This window comes from Tupaia chinensis, unplaced genomic scaffold (assembly GCF_000334495.1).
Source record: "Tupaia chinensis unplaced genomic scaffold, TupChi_1.0 Scaffold000591_1, whole genome shotgun sequence".
In the NCBI taxonomy this organism is placed as follows: Eukaryota; Metazoa; Chordata; class Mammalia; order Scandentia; family Tupaiidae; genus Tupaia; species Tupaia belangeri.
Window position 1 is genome coordinate 53,929 of NW_006160107.1, and position 10,426 is coordinate 64,354.

Sequence of the window (10,426 nt, forward strand, 5' to 3'; positions counted from 1 at the left end):
CCCAATAAGCAAAATTCCCAAAAAAAAAAAAAAAACAAAAAACCTGTTCATTAGAAGAAATCAAAAAATTATGCCAGGAACGGATAGAACTTCTGTCTGAAAAGAAAATTTTAAAGATTCTTGAAGGTGACAATGTTATGGACTCTGATGTGAAAGATGGCTCTAGGATGGGATCAGAGTGAGACAGTCAGCAAGACATCTCTGTAGATTCAGCTTCATCCCTGAGAGAATAAGCAACCTGAAGGTCTGGAATTAAAACAGGCAAAGGGAAAGACAGTGATGTACTCAGTATAAATGCAGATGCTTGTGACAGCGACATAGAAGGTCCATGCAATAAAGAAGCAGCTGCTCCTGAGGCCACAGAAAACACAGTCCAGAGTGAAGCTGTTCCGATAGATGACCTGGAGGAAGACACTGAGAAAAGTGTGAATGAGGTTCTGGGACTGGCAGAGTCCAGTCCAAAGGAACCCAAAGCAGCCACCTTGCCTGTTCCTCCACCAGAAGGTGTTCAGCCGTCCACACTTGAAATGAGGGTGAGAGCAATTAAGGCCCTAGTGAAGCTGGTGACAGAAAAAGCCAGCCTAGTTGTTTGACTTCAGTGTGAATTGTAGGTGTGTTGGAAGAAAGCCACATCATGTAATTTTGTATTTGAAGTTTATTTTGGGTCCTATGTGGTATTTCTCATGTAAGCTTTATTAGGTAAACCCATCTTAGGTAAAAAATACCTATTGTTTTCTTTCTTTTTAAAAATTTACATTTAGTTATAGAAGTGTGTTACTGTCTTATGAATTCATGGCAAATGTAGTTGGATAGCCTGGGTACTTAATGAGTGTAAAGCTATGTCCACAAATTAATATCTTAAAAGCCATTAATAGTCATGCTATATTTTCTTTATTTTTAAATATTTTGGCCTCAAACCTAAAACCTTAACAAAGATGACCAAGCATGTTTCCCTAAAGCCAGTTTTATTTTGCAATAAAATGCTAAATTATTGCTCCTACTAGATTTGTTACCAACTTTAAAAATTTAATTTTGCTTATATTCACTTTTACAATATATACTATTTTGAAGATGCCTTCTGTGGGTTTAGGTTTCCAAGTTAAAATGGAATACATTTTCATTACAATGCTGAGCTGTCTGAAATGAAAGGAAAAAAGACTTAATTTAAGGACTTTTGTAGAGACAGATCATTCTAGCAGCTATTTGATACTATTGAATATTTTGTTTAAATTTGTTTTTCTTCTATAAAAAAGGAGCAAATTTAATTTATATTCCAAGCTATCAGGAAGAGGAAAATATTTTATCATACAAGATTTAGGCTGGTGTTGTTGCTTAAAGATCTGATGTATTATAATTCCATGAATCAAAAATAATAAAAGACAGAGACCAGCAGTTAGCGTAATGGCTATGTCGCTGGACTCCCATGTAGTCGACCGTGGTTCGCGTCCCAGACCCGGTGGCTTAAAACTCATGCCAGGCACATGTGCGTGCATGCCCAAGATCCTGAGAGGAGAATGGAGAAGAAGGGATTTTGGCGTGGCCATGCCCCCTGGGGGGTGATTTCTTGCTTTCTATCTCTCTGTCTCTCTCTGTCTGGCGAGCGCACACACCCTATAGCAAAAACCTCTCTCAAAAAATAATAATAAAAGACTATCATTCTGAATCTGAAGACTTTTGATAATTTTCCAAAAGCAAAATTAATTTCAAGAACTTTTGATAAGTTGATGTTGTTATTAGTTTGTGCAGTTTTTGTAAATAAATTAACATCCTGCAACAATTAAAAAAATGAAATTTATAGAATAAACAACATGGGAGGGGTCTTCAAAAAGTTCATAGAAAATGTGTATTATGAAAAACTATGCATAGATTTCAAAATATCTTTTTGCACCAAAATACTTTAATTCCATTCTCCCAAAAACCTTTCTCAAGTCCTCAGTTGTTCAGTCCCCTTTACATTAAATATTATGACAAAATTTTTTAGAGAGATTTCTGTTATAGGACACATATGCTTACTGGGGAGAGGAGAGAAAGTGAGAAATCACCCCCCAGGGTGTATGGTCCTGCTGCAATCCCTTCTCCATGCTCCTCTCAGGATTTTGGGTGCTCATCTATCTGTGCTCAGTGTAAGTTTTAAGTCACCAGGTCCAGGTTTTGAACCATGGTCGACTATGTACTAGTCCAGCCATGTAACCATTATGTCATCTGCCGGCCCCAAGTTAATGGCACAGTTTTTAAAAGGGGAAGATATTTTGTTTAGAGAAATGACATGAGTTATATTTTCAGGCATCATTGGAAATGTTCGAGGAGAAAGATATAATAATACAGAACATGACACCAAATCCCTCATTCCACCAAATAAGTCCCATTCCATGTGGGAAAAAGGCTCCACATTTCCATGAGTAGACATACAGGTCAAAAATAAATGTTTCATAGAAAATATGTATTGATAATATTGAGGTATAACTGATCATTTTTCATAGTTAAGAACATCTCTGACTCTAAGACTATATTAAGTCAAATGATTTATGCAAATTTGTCTTTCTGCATAGACTTCACATTTCACATGTTACTAGTTTGTGCCACAGAGCATATTAGACACTGTGGACAATGAACTGAGTAAGAAAACTATAGATAGGAGAATAATGTCCCATAATCTACTGAAAAACCATTATATGTTAAAGTCTACTTAATAAGGAAAAGCAGCCAAGATAAATAATGATATAGATGATCACAAGACCAGTAGATGGTGTAATGGTTATGTTTCTGGACTCCTATGTAGTTGACCAAGGTTCAAATCCCAGACCCAGTGACTTGAAACTCACACCAGGCTTGTGCGTGCTTGCCCAAAATCCCAAGAGGAGAATGGAGGAGAAAGGAATGTGGCATGGCCACCCACCCTAGGGTATAATTTCTCACTTTCTGACTCTGTTTCTCTAGCAAGTGTATGTGTCCTGTAGCAAAAATCTCTCTCTTAAAAAGTAAAGAAAAGGAAAGGAATGACAAACGAAAAGCAAAACAATGTAATCTCAGAATTTCTTCTATAATAAAATTACAAAATGGACCTCAGATGCCAAAGGTAGTTTCTATAGAACTAGTATCACTCATCATTACAGGAAACTAGTGAGACTCTCAAAATTGTTTCTGAGGTAAGGTTGGGAATAACTCTGGGAAAGTAGACAAACAACAAAGGAAGAGAATATTGGACGTCAGAGAGAGAACAAACATACTAAAGGGGCTATGGTTGAGAGGAAAGAAACTGAAGCTTTAGGGAATAAATAGGAAGTGCAAGCTCCATTTCTGAGATCTGATTAAAGAAACTTTTTCATCATTATTATATTTCTTATTTACATTTAAGCACTATACATCTTTACAGTGTAAAACCTTGCTTTTTCCAACACAAATATAGTGCACATCAGCGAAGACAAAGACATTACCGTATACACTGTCATCAACAAGTAACTTTTCATCTTTGTGCCAATTATCATCTGGCTCTGAGGCTTAAAGTCTTGTGATCATAGACACTTCTCTAAAAATGGTCATTTTAGAGCTGGCAGGTCGTGTGCTGGCTAAGGTGCTAGACTCCCACATGCCCAACCATAGTTCAAGTCTTGGAACTGATGGTTTGCTATCTTACTTTCCCTCTGTCTCTATCTTTGTCTCTTCCTGGTTAAGTAAAAATAATCATAAATAAAATTTGAAATAAAATATTTCATAAAAAAGAACATTTAAAAATGGCCCTTGTAAAGGTTCCCTGTGAAGAGTCTTTTCAGAGCCTCATTTATGTCTTTATTCCTCAGACTGGAGAAAAGGGGTTTGGCATGGGGGGTGATCACGCTGTTCATCACCACAGTTTTTGCACTTGAGTGTGTGTCATAGGTCACAGCAGAACTAAGGTACACACCTAGGCCTGTATAATTAAATAAGGAGACAATAGACAGGTGAGAGGGACAGGTGGAAAATGCTTTGTCCCTCCCCTGAGCTGATGACATTGTTCATATGGATGAAACGATCTTACAGTAAGAATAAACAATACCAGCAAGGGGAACACCACCCAGCAATACAGATGCAAAATACATCATTATGTCATTAAGAAAAGTGTCAACACACCAAGTGGACCACTTGTATAAGTTTGTAAAAAAACTGGGGCATATCTGGGTGTGTACAGGACAGCTGCAACACTACTAAGCTTTGTAACAGGGAATATAGGGCCACTCAGGATCCAGGTCGCCAGAACCAGCATTCCGCAGAGCCAGGGGTTCATGATGACCGTCTAGTGATAAATAGCCACAAACCTGTCATAGGCCATCATGGTCAAGAGAAAGTTGTCCAACACTGAGAAAAGCAAGTTAAAGAACATCTGGGTGATGCAGCCTGCATAGGTAATGGTCTTGCTCTTTGTGTGATGTTCAACATCTTTGGGACAGTGGTGGAGGTGAAACAAATGTCTAAAAAGGAAAGGTTGGAGAAGAAGAAGTACATGGGTGTGTGAAGGTGGGAGTCTGAGATGGTGGCCAGGATGATGAGCAGGTTTCCAAGCATGGCCACCAGGTACGTGGACAGGAATATTCCAAAGAGGAAGGCTTGCAGAGCGTGTTTCTCTGAAAATCCCAGAAGAAATTCTGAAATTCGTATATCATTTCCTGGCTCCATGTGGTTGATGTAACTTCCAAAAGAAGAGAAAGAGAACACGATACAAACACACATTACTTGCCTGGGAGAGATTCTATTATTTACATTCTACAGTAAAGACACTCATTCTTGCCTTTGATAAATGGATCTGCAACTTTTTAGAGGATTTCTCTCTGCCATCTCTGATTCAGAACTCATGTTCTGCCCTCAGCATTTCACAAGAGGTCATATTTTCAAATATTTAAAAGATAAATCCTTTCACTCATTTGAGGAATTTTATTTATTTATTTATTGGAGAGGTTTTTGCTATAGAGCACGTGTGTTCACCATACAGACAGAGAGAGACAGAAAGTGAGAAATCACTCCCCAGGGGGGATGGCCACACCACAATCCCTTCTCTTCCATTCTCTTCTTGCCTGGCATGAGTTTAAGTCACTGGATCCAGGATGTGAACTGAGCTCAACTACATGGGAGTCCAGAGATGTTGCCATTATACCATCTGCTGGTCTCCATTTGAGGAATTTAAATTGAGATGATCATGGTCCAGGCACTGTCTACACAATGAATGGACAGTGTTAAAAATAAAATGTCCCCAAATTCTAATGACAGAGAGAAAAAAAAAAAACTACAAATAAATAAAAGCAAATACAAACAGATAAAGAAAGCAAGATGATTAACATGCTAATTGTCATGATTTAATCATCATACATCATATTCTTGTACTGAAAAATTTGGGGACCAGCAGGTGGCATGGTGGTTAAGGTGCTGCCCACTCCCACATGGCCAACCATGGTTAGAGTCCTGGATCTGGTGGCTTGCTTTCCCACTTTCCCTCTCTCTTTCTGTATTTTCTCTCTTTGGTCAAATTAAAGTAAGTGAATGAATAAATAAAGTTAAATAAAGAATTATTATAAATATGTATATAAATATGTATAATATTATATGTCAATAAAATTTTTTTTAATGTAAGAGAAATAGTCATGTTGAATATTTTACAGGGGCCAACAGGTGGATTGGTGGTTAAAGTGCTCGCTGAAGAGAGAGACAGAGAGGGAAATTGAAAAATCACTGCCCCTCCCTCATCACGTCACAATCCTCTCTCCTCCATTCTCCTCTTGGGATTTTCAGCATGCACACACATGAACCAGCATGTTTTTCAAGCTGCTGGGTCTGGGACTCACATCACAGTTGGCCATGGGAGTTCAGGGCCTTAACCACTATACCACCTGCTAGCCTGCATTGTGTTTTATGAAGTTGGCTGCAAAGATGCCCTGTGAATTGAAATGCATCCCCCCTTTTTTTTTCTTTTGGAAAAGACAGTTTTTATTATTTTCTTATTTTCAAAAATATGTTTATCATTTTTAAAAAGTGCTAAAATTTTCCAAAGTCGCCTACAATTTCACTGTGTAGAGAGAATCACTGTTGGCATTTTGGTATATTTCCTTTCAGGTCTTTTTGTGTTTTTATGTGTATATACAATACACACACGAAGACATAAACTGCAGCTTTGTTTGTAAGAGTGAAAATAATATAACCTAGTGATTCAACCATAAGAATAGTAAATTAAAACACCTTTACAAAGCTGTGAAAGTTGTGATCATATGGAAGATTTTTAATGCCATTAATGAAGAAATAAATGACAGAATGTTATTATTACATGGTCCTATTTTCATTCAAACAAAACCAAAATGCATCTTTTTGTTATCTCTATGATACACATGCATGCACAGAGCACATGTACATATGTGGTATAATGTGGTGTCCAGGGGACATGTGAACACCATGTTCTTCTCAGTTCTGGTCACATGATTAGAGAGAAAGAAATACAAGCCATGCTGTTAATATCAAAGTATCTTTCTCCAAAAGACTGTGGAAATGGTATCTATAAATTCCAGTTCACTTTTGTATAGACATTTCCATTACTGTATTTAAAAAGTATAAAAAATTAGCACAGGAAATAGGGTGAGAGAGGAATTAATTGGACCTGAGGGGGAAAGATCTAATGAGCTCTGGTGGTTCCTGGGAGAATCTATGGAAGAAAAATCTGCCTTAGTTTTCGAGGCATTTCAACCCCTATTATATCCACTTAAGGCCAATCAAGAATAATAAGAGATCAAAAGCAAATTTCTCCAAGGACAAAAGAAATGAGATATTTTTGGTACCAAGACACTTAGGAAATGAATATAGGGTAAAAAAGGGAGGAGGAATAAAGCAAAAATTAAGAGGAAATATACAAAGAATAACACAATACAAATATTTATGATATGAAATATTAGTAGAGATACTTTTCTTGTAGTAGTTGACTACCACACCACCTGCCCTGCCACTCCCTTCTCTTTTCTTTTTCTTCATAAATAATTACATTATTAACTAAACAAGCAACTAACCAAAGCAACTTCTTGGCTCTGAGCTAGGCTGGCTTGGCTCTCAGGCGATTCCAAGCACATGTTTATATCCATTTTCTCTGAATGTGTCCTGAAATACAGACCAGATTTTCTAATTCTCCTCTTTGGGTTTTCTGAAAAGAAGGGCTCCATGTCAAAGTGTGAATTTCTCTCGGAAGAGTTGATGATGGAGACTGAAATTCTGTTACAAGACAAGACAGCAGAAAGAGTCAAGCATTAGTACCCTAGCCAGGTTTAGAACTCCCAGAGAAACAACCATGTGCCACTCAGAAAGATTTCATAGGCTAAGGGATGGAGGAGAAGATCTTTACCGTTCCTTTTATGAACTCATTAGACAACACCGTCCCTTGATATTCCAATCTGGGGCACATAATATCCCTGTAGGACATTGCTCTGCTCGTATTTTTTTTTTTTCTTGCAGATTCTCTGTTCCCAAGACAGCAGATTAAAAATTATGGGAATCCAGTCTTTGTCTTGCCTTCTCCATAGATTTGCCTGCCTTCCAGAGATTTAACTTACTAGCACCTAATCAAACCTTGAGGTAAAGCTTTCTCCACAGTCTAAGGCTACAGAAACTGTGGTGGGAAACAATTCTTGATGACACTGATAAGTTACTTATCCCTTCTCTTCAAGAAGAGAGAAAACAGTGTTCCTTTGATAAAAAGCCATTGGTACCATACTCTGACTTTCTAACACTTTTACCAAAACACTAACAAATATTATATTTTTTTAAATTTTACTTTATACATTTAATCACTGTGTATCATTACAGCATACATATAAACCACCAGAACATAACAAAGACACCAGAAATAAACCCCAAGATGTAACATCAACTGATTTTTGGCAAAAAGCACTTATGTTACAAATGTCTTGTAAAACAAATTAAGAGCTGTCATTAAGAAGTGGATTTATTAAATATCTAGTAATTATAAAAAATATGTTTAGCTCTTTTTATACACATTGACCAGCAACTAGCAACTTATAAGAACTCTCTTGTTTAGTTTTTGTAATATTTATTGCAGCATTATTCACAATTGCTAAGATGGAATCAACCAAAATGCCCAAGAACAAACAAGTAGATGATCAAAAAAATATGGCACATATACACTGTGGAATACTACTCAGCCATAAAAAATAAGAAAAATTTAAAAAGAGAGAGAGAGAGACCCTGACATTTGACAGAAAGTGAATGGATATGGAAGATTTAATGCTAAGTGAAGCAAACCAGATTATAAAAGACAGAGATAGTATGTCCTCACTTAATATCATAGTTCTGAGTATGCTGGACATGGGTGGACAGTATCTAAAAACAATTGTGGTCTGTACTATTATAACTTCACTCTGCATTTCTATAAATGTTGTTCAGAGGGCTTACGCAATCTGCCTAAAGTTACAAAACAAGTAAAAGATGGGCTTTGATTGGAACTCTGTCAGTACATTTCCAGTACTTTAATTGAGATTTTTTATGCTATATGACGTGTGCTCTTCCTGGTGAGACAGAGAGAGACAGAAAGTGAAAAATCACTCCCTAAGGGTGATAGCCATGCAGTCCATCCTCCATCTTCCTCTCAGGAATTTGGGCATGCATGCACACACAGCTGGTGTGAGATTCAAGCTGTCAGATCTGGGTCTTGAACTGTGGTCAGGCACGGGAGAGTCCAGTGCCTTAACAACTACACCACCTGTTGGCCCTCATTTCCATTTCTTGTGCTCAAGTCATCGATGCTCTTTCAGGGACACGTTTGCCTCTGAAGCACACTTAGAAATATCTCAGGCTAACTGGTGGCACTGAGGTTAAAGTGGCTGGAGCCATGTGGCAGAGTCTGTGGTTTAAATTCTGGATCAGGAGGCTTGAAAATCATGTATTACAGAATCATGCTGCTGTGTTTAAAATTTTGGCCAATCAGGAATAGGTGATCAACCTATGGACCACTCCCAAATAAGATTAATTTTGTCTTTTAAACTGACCGTAATCAGTTCATTATATAATCATCTCAAATTTTTGAAATAAAACATGCTGTTTATGACAGAATTAAACACTTGATACCAATTGAATACTTAAACATATTTGCATCATAGAACAGAAACATAAAAATATATTGAATGGCAATTTTCATAGGTTTGACTCGTTTCTTGATATAAGACACCTAGGGAAAAGTCTACTTATTACTTTTGAAGGGACTAAGCAACTAAATGAGAAATAACAATTGACTTTTGATTTTAAATCTCTTATTTGTTCTTATAAACCTTGTCAATAGAAATAGTATAAACCAGTAGCAAAAAAAAAAAAAAAAAAAGGAAAGAAAGAGGGGAGAGAGAGAAAGAGAGAGAGAGAAAGAAGAAAAAAGAAAGAAAGAAAGAAAGAAAGAAAGAAAGAAAGAAAGAAGAGAAAGAAAGAAAGAAAAGAAAAGAAAGAAAGGAAGAAAGAAAAGAAGAAAGAGAGAGAGAAAGAAAAGGAAAGAAAAAAAAGGAAAAGAAAATCACACCAGGAGCCACCATCCACATGCCTAAGAGCCCGAGGAGCTGCTGCTGCTACTGGGGCTGAGCTGGAGGGAGCAAGAGAGTGTGCCCACCATAGTCTCTTCCCTCCTCTATGGGAGCAGGGGCACTCTGACTGTTGCAGCAGCTTCAGGAGGGAGGGCCAGGGTCTTCTCACAATTGGGTCTGAGTCATCCTCTTGGGAGAGCCCACCAGGACCACTACAGCTGTGCTGGGGACCAGCCTCGGCGTGGGTGGGTTATATCGACGAAGACGGTGAAGGTGAACAGAAGACAGAGGCCTCGATGCCTTTTCATGCATGTCCTATGCCGGACACCCCTCAGAGGTCGCCCTCTGAGGAGTGACAACTGCTAGGAATCATCGTGCATTTTTATTGAAAACGTGTTACATGCAAGTAAAGGGAGAGGGGCTAGTGTTTCAATTAACAGCTCATAAAGTTTTTAACAATAGAGAACATAGATTCTATTTAGGGTTGGATTAAGGGTGGGTCTAGTGCAATTTAGGGTTTGATTAAGGGCGGGTCTAGTGCAGTTCTGCAATTGTAGGTGGGACTCCATGAAATGCAGTTTCGAAAAACCGGTTCCAGTAAACAGAAATGATTATTAGCTGATGCGGCGCAGCAGCCATTTTGTAATTACTGGGAATAGTGCTAAAAAAAAAAATCTCAAGAATAAATATTAGTTCTTATGGATCTTAATAAAAAATAATACTTATACAGTTTTGTAGGGATTTAAAACTTAATTTGAAGAATCTTAATATATTTATTTATTTCACTTAGAGAGGGTGGAGGTGTCCTGGGCCAGTTTTGGCCTAATCCTATTTTAGGTAAAGAAAGGATTAAGTTTACCTAAAATGTATTTTGAAGGGCCTTCCAAAGGTCAAGATTACTT

At 37.6% G+C, this 10,426-nt stretch overlaps 1 pseudogene; it reads left to right on the top strand.

The window, feature by feature from the left end:
* The window catches only part of LOC102485086 (caspase activity and apoptosis inhibitor 1-like), a 1,337-nt pseudogene extending 744 nt beyond the window's left edge, over positions 1-593 (top strand).
* The last annotated feature ends 9,833 nt before the right edge of the window (positions 594-10,426 follow it).